Raw genomic sequence first — 13,001 nt, forward strand, 5'->3', positions numbered from 1 at the left:
CCACCACCACCCTCTGTCTTCTACCTTTGAGCCAGTTCTGTCTCCAAATGGCTAGTTCTCCCTGTATTCAGTGAGATCGAACCTTGCTAATCAGTCTCCCATGGGGAACCTTGTCAAATGCCTTACTGAAGTCCATATAGATCACGTCTACTGCTCTGCCCTCATCTATTCTCTTTTGCTACTTCTTCAAAAAACTCAATCGAGTTTGTAAGACATGATTTCCCACGCACAAAGCCATGTTGACTATCCCGAATCAGTCCTTGCCTTTCCAAATACAAGTACATCCTGTCCCTCAGGATTCCTTGTCCACCACCAAGGTCAGGCTCACTGGTGTAGAGTGCCCTGGCTTGTCCTTACCACCATGTTAGCCAACCTCCAGTCTTCCAGCACCTCACCTGTGACTATCAATGATACAAATATCTCAGCAAGGGGCCCAGCAATCACTTCTCTAGCTTCCCACAGAGTTCTAGGGTACACCTGATCAGGTCCTGGGGATTTATCCACTTTTATGCATTTCAAGACATCCAAAACCACCACCTCTGTAATGTGGACATTTTTCAAGATGTCACCATCTATTTGCCTACAGTCTATATCTTCCATATCCTTTTCCACAGTAAATACTGATGCAAAATACTCATTTAGTATATCCCCCACCTCCTGCAGCTCCACACAAAGGCCACCTTGCTGATCTTTGAGGGGCCTTATTCTCTCCCTGTTTACCCTTTTGCCCTTAATATATTTGTAAAAATCTTTTGGATTCTCCTTAATTCTATTTGCCAAAGCTATCTCATGTCCTCTTTTTGCATTCCTCATTTCCCTCTTAAGTATACACCTACTGCCTTTATACTCTTCTAAGGATTCACTGGATCTATCGTATCTTCCTTCTTTTTCTTAACCAAACCCTCAATTTCTTTAGTCATCCAGCATTCCCTATACATAGCAGCCTTCCCTTTCACGCTCACAGCAATATACTTTCTCTGGATTCTTGTTATCTCATTTCTGAAGGCTTCCCATTTGCCAGCCGTCCCTTTACCTGCGAACATCTGCCTCCAATCAGCTTTTGAAAGTTCTTGCCTAATACCGTCAAAATTGGCCTTCCTCCAATTTAGAACTTCAACTTTTAAATCTGGTCTATCCTTTTCCATCACTATTTTAAAACAAATAGAATTATGGTCGCTGGCCCCAAAGTGCTCCCCCACTGGCACCTCAGTCACCTGTCCTGCTTTATTTCCCAAGTGTAGATCAAGTTTTGAACCTTCTCGAGCAGGTACATCCACATACTGAATCAGAAAAGTTTCTTGAACACACTTAAATTCCTCTTCATCTAAACCTTTAACAGCATGGCAGTCCCAGTCGATGTTTGGAAAGTTAAAATCCCCTACCATAACCACCCTATCATTCTTACAGATAGCTGAGATCTCCTTACAAATTTGTTTCTTAATTTCTCTCTGTTAGGGGATCTATAATACAATCCCAATAAGGTGATCATCCCTTTCTTATTTCTCAGTTCCACCCAAATAACTTTCCTGGATGTATTTCTGGGAATATCCTCCCTCAGTACAACTGCAATGCTATCCCTTATCAAAAATGCCACTCCCCCTCCTCTCTTGCCTCCCTTGCTATCCTTCATGTAGCATTTGTATCTTGAACATTAAGCTGCCAGGCCTGCCCATTCCTGAGTTGAAAAATGTGGTGCTGGAAAAACACAGCAGGTCAGGCAGCATCCGAGAGCAGGAGAATCGACATATTAGGCATAAGCCCTTCTTCAGGAATGAGGCTGGTGTGCCAAGCGGGCTGCGATAAAGGGTAGGGGGGAGGGAATCTGGGGGAGGGGCACTGGGAATACGATAGGTGGAAGGAGGTGAGGGTGAGGGTGATAGGCCAGAGAGGGGGTGGGGGGCAGAGGGGTCGGGAAGAAGATTGCAGGTCAAGAGGGTGGTGCTGAATTTGAGGGTTGGGACTGAGATAAGTTGGGGGGAGGTGAAATGAGGAAGCTGGAGAAATGTACATTCATCCCGTGTGGTTGGAGGGTTCCGAGGCGGAAGATGAGGCTCTCTTCCTCCCGGCGTCGTGTGGTCGGGCGATGGAGGAGGCCAAGAACCTGCATGTCCTTGACGGAGTGGGAGGGGGAGTTAAAGTGTTCAGCCACGGGGCGGTTGGGTTGGTTGGTGCGGGTGTCCCAGAGGTGTTCCCCGAAACGTTCCACAAGTAGGCAGCCTGTCTCCCCAATGTAGAGGAGACCACATCGGGTGCAATGGATACAGTAAATGATGTGTGTGGAGGTGCAGGTGAATTTGCGACAGATATGGAAGGATCCATTGGGGCCTTGGAGGGAGGTGAGGGGGGAGGTGTGGGCACAAGTTTTACACTTCTTGCGGTTGCAGGGGAAGGTGCCGGGAGTGGAGGTTGGGTTGGTAGGGGGGGTGTGGACCTGACAAGGGAGTCGCGGAGGGAGTGGTCTCTCCGGAATGCTGATAGGGGTGGGGAGGGAAGTATATCCCTGGTGGTGGGGTCTGTTTGGAGGTGGTGGAAATGACGAAGGATGATACGATGTATCTGGAGGTTGGTGGGGTGGAGGGTGAGGACCAGTAGGGTGCTGTCCTGGTGGCGGTTGGAGGGGCGGGGTTCAAGGGCAGAGGTGCGGGAAGTGGAGGAGATGCGGTGGAGAGCATCGTCAACCACGTCAGAGGGGAAATTGCAGTCTTTGAAGGAGGCCATTTGGATTGTTCGGCAGTGGAATTGGTCCTCCTGGGAGCAGATGCAGCAGAGGCAAAGGAATTGGGAATACGGGATGGCATTTTTACAGGGGGCAGGGTGGGAGGTGTAATCTAGGTAGCTGTGGGAGTCGGTTGGTTTGTAGTAAATGTCTGTGTTGAGTCGGTTGCCCGAGATAGAAATGGAGAGGTCCAGGAAGGGGAGGGAGGAGTCTGATACGGTCCAGGTAAATTTCAGGTCGGGGTGGAAGGTGTTAGTAAAGTGGATGAACTGTTCAACCTCCTCGTGGGAGCACGAGGTAGCGCCAATACAATCATCGATGTAGCGGAGGAAAAGGTGGGGGGTGGTGCCAGTTTCTGCAGCTACACAAATGCCACTTCGCCTCCTCTCTTGCCTCCCTCTCTATCCCCTAATGTGATCTTTTGGAACCCGATGTACCCCTCATTGTTTAAAGCCACTCAATACCAGAAACTTGGCTGTTCGTGCTATGTTCCCCTGAGAATCCATCACCCCCTACATTTTCCAAAACAGCCCCTGAAGACTCATGTACTAACTGCCTATCTCCCTTACCTATCCTGGAGTTAACCCATCTATGTGACTGTATCTGCAACTTTCCCCCTTCCTATAACTGCCATCCATCACATCCCCTTGCTCTTGTAAATTCCTCAATGCCTCTGTCTCTCCAACCGATCCATTTGATCTGATAGTGATAGGATCCGCAACCAACGGCATTTATTGTAGATATAATCCTCAGTAACATAAACTCTCCCTAAAATTTGCAGCACCCACACACTCAGACATAAATTTCATCACAGTCACACTTGACCAAGCTTTCACTCACTCAAACACACACACTCAAACACACACACACACACACTCTCTCTCACGCACACTCTCAGTCTCATGGACGCACATGCATATACGTTTATGGGGTGAATTTGTATCTGCAGAATTATATTTGACAACACATTCTATTTTTCTCAAATGCACAGTCTGCACTCAATTATTACATGTAATATTTTGTAAATTCCACTTTGGAAACAGAACAGTCTGACTCAAGACTGGGACACAGACAGACTCACCTCACACCTTTAGAGATTAATTAGATTTCCTACAGTATGGAAACAGGCTCTTCAGCCCAACAGGCCTATAACCGACCCTCCAAAGAGTAACCCACCCAGACCCATTCCCCAACCCTCTATTTACCCCTGACAAATGCACCTAGCCCTATGGACAATTTACTATAGCCAATTCACCCTAACCTGCGCATCTTTGGATTGCGTTAGGAAACCGGAGCACCCGGAGGAAACCCACGCAAACACGGGGAGAGTGTGCAAACTCCACACAGACAGACAGCATTTAATGCATTGTCCGAGATGAGATGTCACCTTTTGTTAAAAAAACCCTAAGTTGTGTTGGGAACGTGTCTTAAAAAGAAGTTCTGGAATTTACACATGAATGAAACGAAACTTGCAAACCATTCTAAAAGGTGAAAGACCTCACAATCCAGGGTTTGGTCAACACAGAGAAATCTTGACTATCCAGGCGACACGGGTGGGGAGCATTTTGATGGGATAATTGAATGCGAGCCAAGCGTCGGGAGATCGCAATCTTGCTCAGATAACCGAGGTTCTCCTGTAGACCACTGCATGACCCTGTAATCTTCTGCTGTAAACTCTGCGTCTTATGATCTTAACCTCCACAACCACCTGATGGAAGCAGCCAGCGCTGAAAGGCTAGTGCTTCCAAATAAGCCTGTTGGACTGTAACCTGGTGTTGGGTAATTATATTTTTTTTAAAAACAAAACTTTGCAAAATGCTGGCACCTCCACATCATGAAGATCCCCAGGAAGAGTTGGGCATTTTGTGCTGAATGATCTTACTTCCAGCAGTGGGTGAGCCAGGAACGCTTGTGGCCACGCTGCTTCCCCCAAGCCCCACACTCTGGACTCTTGACCTGCAGCATCTGCAGCGCTCACTTCCGCCTGGTCAAACCTCAAACCACCAGCCAACGGCTGGAGGGGGAGGGGGAGGTGGAGGTGCACGACTGCGCAGACGCCGGCTCGGTCACGTGGCCCGGCGCCGCCCGCGTTACCACGGCAACCCGCCGCCATCTCGCGGGCGGCCCCTGGGCCGGCGCGCGCTTGCGCCGTCATCTCACTCCCCTCCCCCCCCCCCCCGGGGCTCCGTCGGCGGCGGTGAGAGACACACACCTGGTCACGGTCAGCTTTCGGTGCTCAGAGGCCGCGGGGGAGGGACCGACCCTCGTCTCAATACACGCACACAGACGGAGAGAGAGAGGTTTCCCTCGGAGGAGGAGGAGGAGGAGGGACAGGAGAGCGCTGGGGCCGCAAGATGGCGGCCGGTTGCCACGGTAACGGGGCCGATTTATTTTCCTCCCCCCCCCCGCATCGTTCGCGTCGCGGAAGGAAAAGCCACCCATTGCCGTTTACCTTGGAGGAGCTCCTCCCCTTCCCACTCCCACAGACGTCCGCTGACCCGCCGGGATTTTTGTTTTTTGTTTCCGTCTTCCCCGCCGGTCCCTCCGCCTTCGTCTCTCCAAACCGCCGCCGGCCCCGCGAGGCGGCCGGAAGTAGGCGGGCTCCAGCCGCCGTGGGGGCGGGGCGGGGCGGGGCGGGGGAAAGAGAGAGAGAGTGACAGCTGCCTGCGCCAATGGGACACCCGGGTACCGTCCCGGCTGTCACAATGGGAGCTGCAACCAATCAGGGAGCGTCGTCCGCGGGGCGGGACATCGGCTGGAAAAGAGTCAGGGTTGTTGTTGCATCATAGCATCCCCAGAGTCTGGGAACAAGCCATTTGACCCAACAGGTTCTGGATGAGAGCGGGGCTGGAAAAGCACAGCAGGTCAGGCAGCATCCGTGGAGCAGGAAAATTCACGTTTCGGGCAAAAGCCGAATAGAAGCAGGGTACGTGCAGTGTGGAGAAATGAGTGGAGAGAAAGTAGCATAGAGTACAATAGGTGAATGGGGGTGGGGATGGAGGTGATAGGTGGAAATGAAGAGAGGCAGTGGGGCAAGTCATGGGGACAGTGCTGAGCTGGAAACCTTCGCATAAACCAAATCATCCGCTGACATTTCTGTCACCTCCAAACAGACCCCACCACCAGGGATATATTTCCCTCCCCACCCTTTTCCGCCTTCCGCAAAGACCGTTCCCTCTGTGACTAGCTGGTCAGGTCCACACACCCCTCTGACCCACCCTCCCATCCTGGCACCTTCCCCTGCCACTGCAGGAATTGCAAAACCTGCGCCTACACTTCCTCCCTCACCTCCGTCCAAGGCCCCAAAAGAGCCTTCCACATCCATCAAAATTTTACCTGCGCATCCACCAGTATCACTTATTGCATCTATTGCTCCCGATGCGGTCTCCTACATTGGGGAGACTGGATGCCTCCGAGCAGAGCGCTTTAGGGAACATCTCTGGGACAGCCACACCAATCTACCACACCGGTCTGTGGCCCAACATTTCAACTCCCCCTCCCATGGAGGTCCTGGGCCTCCTTCACCGCCGCTCCCTCACCACCAGACGCCTGGAGAAAGAACACGTCATCTTCCGCCTCGGAACACTTCAACCCCAGGGCATCAATGTGGAGTTCACCAGTTTCCTCAATTCTCCTTCCCCCACCTTACCCCAGTCCCAAACCAGTCACATTTGACCCAACAGGTCTAAACTGACCCTATGAAGAGTATCCCACCCAAACTTGTTCCCCTGCCTTGTTTCTCTGCATTTACCCCTGACCAACACACCTTTGAGCACATGGCCAATTCACCCTAAACTGCACTGTTAACTCAAAAAGAAAATCTTGGAGCACATAAAAATTTTAATATTAAAACTTACTTTATTTCGATTAAGCCAGCTCGAGATCAATAGTCTATAGTCCAGAGTTTTAATCAAGATATCCCTGTTTGGGCTAATAAGAGATCTCGGATTTTTAGCAGCATATTTTATAGCCCTTACGTGCATAACAATTTTGTATTTTTTCATTTCCCACAATATAATGTTTCCACCTCTAATTAATAGTCCCAGAATTAAAGTTAGATGATTAATAGATTTTAGTCTTGTTCTCACAGATCAAAGACGAGGCTATTGTTTTAAAATGTTTCTTCGTCTTTTTGCGTCAAAAGCAGATAAAGCTAAACATTTATCTGTATTCTATTCCTTTGTTTTGTCTGAGAAAGCAGACCTACTAAAGTTATGCCAAGAGTCTCGCATTCTTTATTTCAATCTCATGGTCGCTGTGACTTCCATTTTAAACTCGTCAGACAAATTATTATTGCGAGGTGGAGATTTAAAATGGAGGCCTTCAATCGTTGATTCCCCAATCTTTGGCTTGTGAGTGGAAACTGGAGCACACAGAGGAAAGCCCACACAGTCATGGAGGTGGAGAATGTGTAAATTCCACACAGGCAGTCACCCAAGAGCAGAATTGATCACTGCCCTGAATATTTCATATTTTAAAGGTAGCATATGTACAGGGCCCGAGTATCAGAGCTGTGTAGAAGAATCAGAGGGATGACTGCCTTACACACGAGAATCTCTAGATTCCTCAGGGAACCTCCCAGTGGGGAGCAAACACCAGAAATGGGCTGCATCTGAGTTTAACCAGTTGTCTGCAAGCAAAATGCAAACTATTTGGAGAATCTCAATTGGGATTTGAATCAAACCATCTACAAGATTCAAGAGCAGCTTCTTCCCTGCGTTTATCAGAGTTTTGAATGGACCTCTGTAATGTTAATGTTGATCTCTCTCACTGCACCTTATTGGCAGCTGTAACACTGTTTCCCGATGTCCATTCTTACCCTGTTTAAAGTATGATTTACCTGTACAGCACATAAGGCAACAGGTTTCTCTGAACCTCATATGCATGACAGGGAGTAAATCAAATCCTTAAATCTATACAGTGTGGAAGGAGGGCATTTGGCCCATCAAGTCCATACAGCCCCTCTGAAGAGCACCCCATCCAAACCCATCCCTATGACCCTGCATTTCCCATGGCTAAACCACTAAGCCGTCACACCCTTCTACATAACGTGTATGTTTTAGAATGGCCAAGCCACCTGACCTGCACATCTTTGGACTGTGGGAGGAAACCAGAGCATCTGGTGGGATGCAGTTGCTCAAGGCTGGAATCGAACCCAGGTCCTTGGTGCCGTGAGGCAGCAGTCAGTGCTAAACACTGAGCTACCATGCTCAGTTGTAAAGCCTTACTGTCTGCTGACTTTGATGTGTAGCTGTTTGAAGTAACGATGGTGTTGGAGAATGGGAGCACACACCTTCATGTCTGTGGTGTTGGAAAAGTGCATCAGGAAAGAAATAGTGAGCAACATCCCCACCTGGAAGGGATTGAGCAGGTCCCCAAATCGAGGCAAGAACACACACCCAGATGGGGCCTCAGGGCTGGATAGGGTCTCAAGGAGGGTGTGGGGGAGGGATTTCAGAGTAAATACTATGGCTCCAAGAGCAGGTCAGAGGCTGGGAATCCTGCAGCAAGTGGCTCACCTCCTGACTCTCCCCTAGTAACCGGTCTCAGCATTAAACTACAATTCAGCAGTATGATGGAATACTCCCCAATTGCTTGGATGGGTGCAGCTTCAACAACAGCTCGACACCATCTTTGTCAGTGCAGACCACCCCCCCATCCCAAACTTGATGAGCACACAACACTCAGTCCCTCCACCACTGACACACAGTGGCAGCAGCATGTAGCATCTGCAAAAACTCCAGCAGCAACTCTCCAAAGTTCCTACCACAGTACCTGCTACCCTTACCATCTTGGAAGGATGAGGGGCAGCAGATGCAAGGGGGGAACACCATCTCCTGCAAGTTCGCCTCGGAGCCCCCCAACACACAGACATGGCATCCCAGTTGGGAATGAAATGAGCCATTCCTTCAGTGTTGCTGGGCTCAGAATCCTGGGACTGCCTCCCTAGCAGAACACTTTGGGGTATCCAGACATAAAATTGGAGTGGGGGTGAGTGCAGTGGTTGTAGAAGGCAGCTCACCACCACATGCCCGACAGGGTGGCACACTGGCTCAGTGGTTAGCCTTACTGCCTCACAGCGTCAGGGACCCTTGTTTGATTCCAGTCACAGGCGACTGTCTGTGTGGAGTTTGCACATTCTCCGTGCATCTGCGTGGTTTTCTCTGGGTGCTTCGGTTTCAAGTCTTCACAAAAGATTATGGTATTAGTCAGCCCTTACCAATCATCTCTCGGACCTGAACAGGGTGCAGAATACCAAACATTGTCCCCAGTTAGAATGTACTTGTTAACTATCTTTTAACTGGGCTATTATCTCTTTAAGAAACTAACAAACACCGCTTATGTGAAGTTGCATGAATGAACTCACACGGTCAAATAGTAAACAAATCTCACAATCCAGCTGCAGTAATCAGTAAAACATCCTTTATTCTTTTATTAAGTGCATGTTAACCTTGCATTTTTTCCTAATATTTCCCAACTTAAAGACAATAGGACTGACACCGCTTAATGATGAAAGCAGATCAGACAGACACTCTTAATCTGACCAGGAGTAGCAACCAGCATTAAACACATACAGTCACAGAGACAGAGATGTACAGCAGGGAAACAGACCCTTCGGTCCAACCCGTCCATGCCAACCAGATATCCCAACCCAATCTAGTCCCACCTGCCAGCACCCGGCCCATATCCCTCCAAACCCTTCCTATTCATATACCCATCCAAATGCCTTTTAAATGTTGCAAATTGTACCAGCCTCCACCACTTCCTCTGGCAGCTCATTCCATACATGTACCACCCTCTCTGTGAAAAAGTTGCCCCTTAGGTCTCTTTTATATCTTTCCCCTCTCACCCTAAACCTATGCCCTCTAGTTCTGGACTCCCCCACCCCAGGGAAAAGACTTTGCCTATTTACCCTATCCATGCCCCTCATGATTTTGTAAACCTCTATAAGGTCACCCCTCAGCCTCCGACGTTCCAGGGAAAACAGCCCCAGCCTGTTCAGCCTCTCCCCAAAGCTCAAATCCTCCAACCCTAACAACATCCTTATAAATCTTTTCTGAACCCTTTCAAGTTTCACAACATCTTTCTGATAGGAAGGAGACCAGAATTGCACGCAATATTCCAAAAGTGGCCTAACCAACGTCCTATACAGCCGCAACATGACCTCCCAACTCCTGTACTCAATACTCTGACCAATAAAGGAAAGTATACCAAACGCCTTCTTCACTATCCTATCTACCTGCAACTCCACTTTCAAGGAGCTATAAACCTGCACTCCAAGGTCTCTTTGTTCAGCAACACTCCCTAGGACCTTACCATTAAGTGCGTAAGTCCTGCTAAAGGTTTGCTTTCCCAAAATGCAGCACCTCACACTTATCTGAATTAAACTCCATCTGCCACTTCTCAGCCCATTGGCCCATCTGATTGAGATCCTGTTGTAATCTGAGGTAACCCTCTTCGCTGTCCACTACACCTCCAATTTTGGTGTCATCTGCAAACTTACTAACTTGTACCCCTTACGCTCACATCCAAATCATTTATGTAAAATGACAAAAAGTAGTGGACCCAGCACCGATCCTTGTGGCACTCCACTGGTCACAGGCCTCCAGTCTGAAAAACAACCCTCCACCACCACCTTCTGTCTTCTACCTTTGAGCCAGTCTGTATCCAAATGGCTAGTTATCCCTTTATTCCATGAGATCGAACGTTGCTAATCAGTCTCCCATGGGGAACCTTGTCAAATGCCTTACTGAAGTCCATATCGATCACATCTACTGCTCTGCCCTCAATCTTCTTTGTTACTTCTTCACAAACTCAATCAAGTTCGTGAGACATGATTTCCCACGCACAAAGCCATGTTGACTATCTTGAATCAGTCCTTGCCTTTCCAAATACATGTACATCCTGTCCCTCAGGATTCCCTCCAACAACTTGCCCACCACCGAGGTCAGGCTCACTGGTCTATAGTTCCCTGGCTTGTCCTTACCACCCTTCTTAAACAGTGGCACCACGTTTGCCAACCTCCAGTCTTCCAGCACCACACCTGTGACTATCGATGATACAAATATCTCAGCAAGAGGCCCAGCAATCACTTCTCTAGCTTCCCACAGAGTTCTAGGGTACACCTGATCAGGTCCTGGGGATATATCCACTTTTGTGTGTTTCAAGACATCCAGCACTTCTTCCTCTGTCATATGGACATTTTGCGAGATGTCACCATCTATTTCCTTACAGTCTGTATCTGCCATGTCCTTTTCCACATCTGCTCCCAATCAGCCTTTGAAAGTTCTTGCCTAATACCGTCAAAATTGGCCTTCCTCCAATTTAAAACTTCAATTTTTAGATCTGGTCTGTCCTTATCCATCACTATTTTAAATCTAATAGAATTATGGTCGCTGGCCCCAAAGTACTCCCCCCACTGACACCTCAGTCACCTGCCCTGCCTTATTTCCCAAGAGTAGGTCAAGTTTTGCACCTTCTCTAGTAGGTACACCCACATACTGAATCAGAAAATTGTCTTGTACACACTTAAATTCCTCTCCATCTCAACCTTTAACAGCATGGCAGTCCCAGTCTATGTTTGGAAAGTTAAAATCCCCTACCATAACCACCCTATTATTCTTACAGATAGCTGAGATTGCCTTACAAATTTATTTCTTAATTTCCCTCTGACTATTAGGGGGTCTATAATACAATCCAAATAAGGTGATCATCTTTCTTATTTCTCAGTTCCACCCAAATAACTTTCCTGGATGTATTTCCGGGAATATTCTCCCTCAGCACAGGGAGGGATAAGGGATAATGCTATCCCTTATCAAAAATGCCACTCCCTCTCCTCTCTTGCCTCCCTTTCTATCCTTCCTGTAGCATTTGTATCCTGGAACATTAAGCTGCCAGCCCTGCCCATCCCTGAGCCATGTTTCTGTAATTGCTATGATATCCCAGTCCCATGTTACTAACCACATCCTGACTTCATCTGCCTTCCCTGTTGGGCCCCTTGCATTGAAATAAATGCAGTTTAATTTATCAGTCCTACCTTGTTCTCTGCTCTGTCCCTGCCTGCCCTGACTGTTTGACTCACTTCTGTTCTCAACTGTACCAGTCTCAAATTGATCTCTTTCCTCACTATCTCCCTGGGTCCCACCCCCCCACCTTACTGGTTTAAATCCTCCCAAGCAGCTCTCACAAATCTCCCTGCCAGTATATTAATCCCCTTCCAATTCAGGTGCAATCTGTCCTTCTTGTACAGGTCACTTCTACCCCAAAAGAGATTCCAATGATCCAAAAATGTGAATCCTTCTCCCATACACCAGCTCCTCAGCCATGCATTCATCTGCTCTATCCTTCTATTCCTGCCCTCACTAGCTCCTAGCACTGGGAGTAATCCAGATATTATTACTCTCGAGGACCTCCTTTTTAAATTCCTGCCTAACTCTCTGTAATCTCCCTTCAGACTCAACCTTTTCCCTTCCTATGCCGTTGATTCCAATGCGGACAATGACCTCCTGCTGGCCCCTCTCCCCAGTGAGAGCATTCTGCACCCTCTCGGAGTTATCCTTGATCCTGGCACCGGAAAAACATCATACCATTCTGATTTTTCGCTGCTGGCCACAGAAATGTCTGTCTGTACTTCAGACTGGAGAGTCCCCCTAATGCAATCGATCTCTTGGAACACAACATACCCTCATTGAAATGTTTTAACCCATTTCCTGACTCCCAGGACAGAAGCCCCTTAAACCTTTGTGTACTGTAGTTAAAACAATGTAACACCATAGTAATGGAATTTTAATGCTTCTAACAACTGTGTATGAAAAGGGGAGTGTAAGAACTGCATTTCAGGATTTATTGCCACTTCAAACTTGTGCTCCTTGCAGTTTCTGAATAAAGAGATGAATTTTATCACTCACCAATTTTGGTCGTTATTTGAACACAATCCCACAGGCTGTTGAATGATTTTATTCATCTGAACTGAAATACAGAGACTCCAGAAGAGGAGGAATCATCCAGGTCATACTGTGTCAAAGAAACAGAATAAAAACAGTTTTGTTGCCAAGTTACCATGGTATTGACAGATTTTTAGGGTTAAGGAGAGCAGGCAGGAACATGGCATTGAGTCTTGAGAGGAGGTCAGCTGTGATTGAATCAAATGGTGGAGCAGGCTTGAGGGGCTGAATGGTCTCCTCCTGTTTCTCGTTCTAATGTAATATATCAGGGGAGGTATTGGAGTGTGATTGTGATATTAAATCAGGCTCCATGGGCAGAGGGAGAGGGGATATAAAAGTTA

General features: G+C 48.0%; 1 long non-coding RNA gene across 1 annotated transcript; it reads left to right on the forward strand.

Annotated features, from left to right (window-relative positions):
• The first annotated feature begins 4,878 nt into the window (after positions 1 to 4,878).
• Positions 4,879 to 12,623, forward strand: LOC140460993 (uncharacterized). Its single transcript, XR_011954439.1, has 2 exons — positions 4,879 to 5,089; positions 12,171 to 12,623. It is a non-coding gene; the product is annotated as an uncharacterized lncRNA (long non-coding RNA).
• Positions 12,624 to 13,001: the final 378 nt, after the last annotated feature.

Source organism: Chiloscyllium punctatum, chromosome 36, assembly GCF_047496795.1.
Source record: "Chiloscyllium punctatum isolate Juve2018m chromosome 36, sChiPun1.3, whole genome shotgun sequence".
Taxonomy (NCBI): Eukaryota; Metazoa; Chordata; class Chondrichthyes; order Orectolobiformes; family Hemiscylliidae; genus Chiloscyllium; species Chiloscyllium punctatum.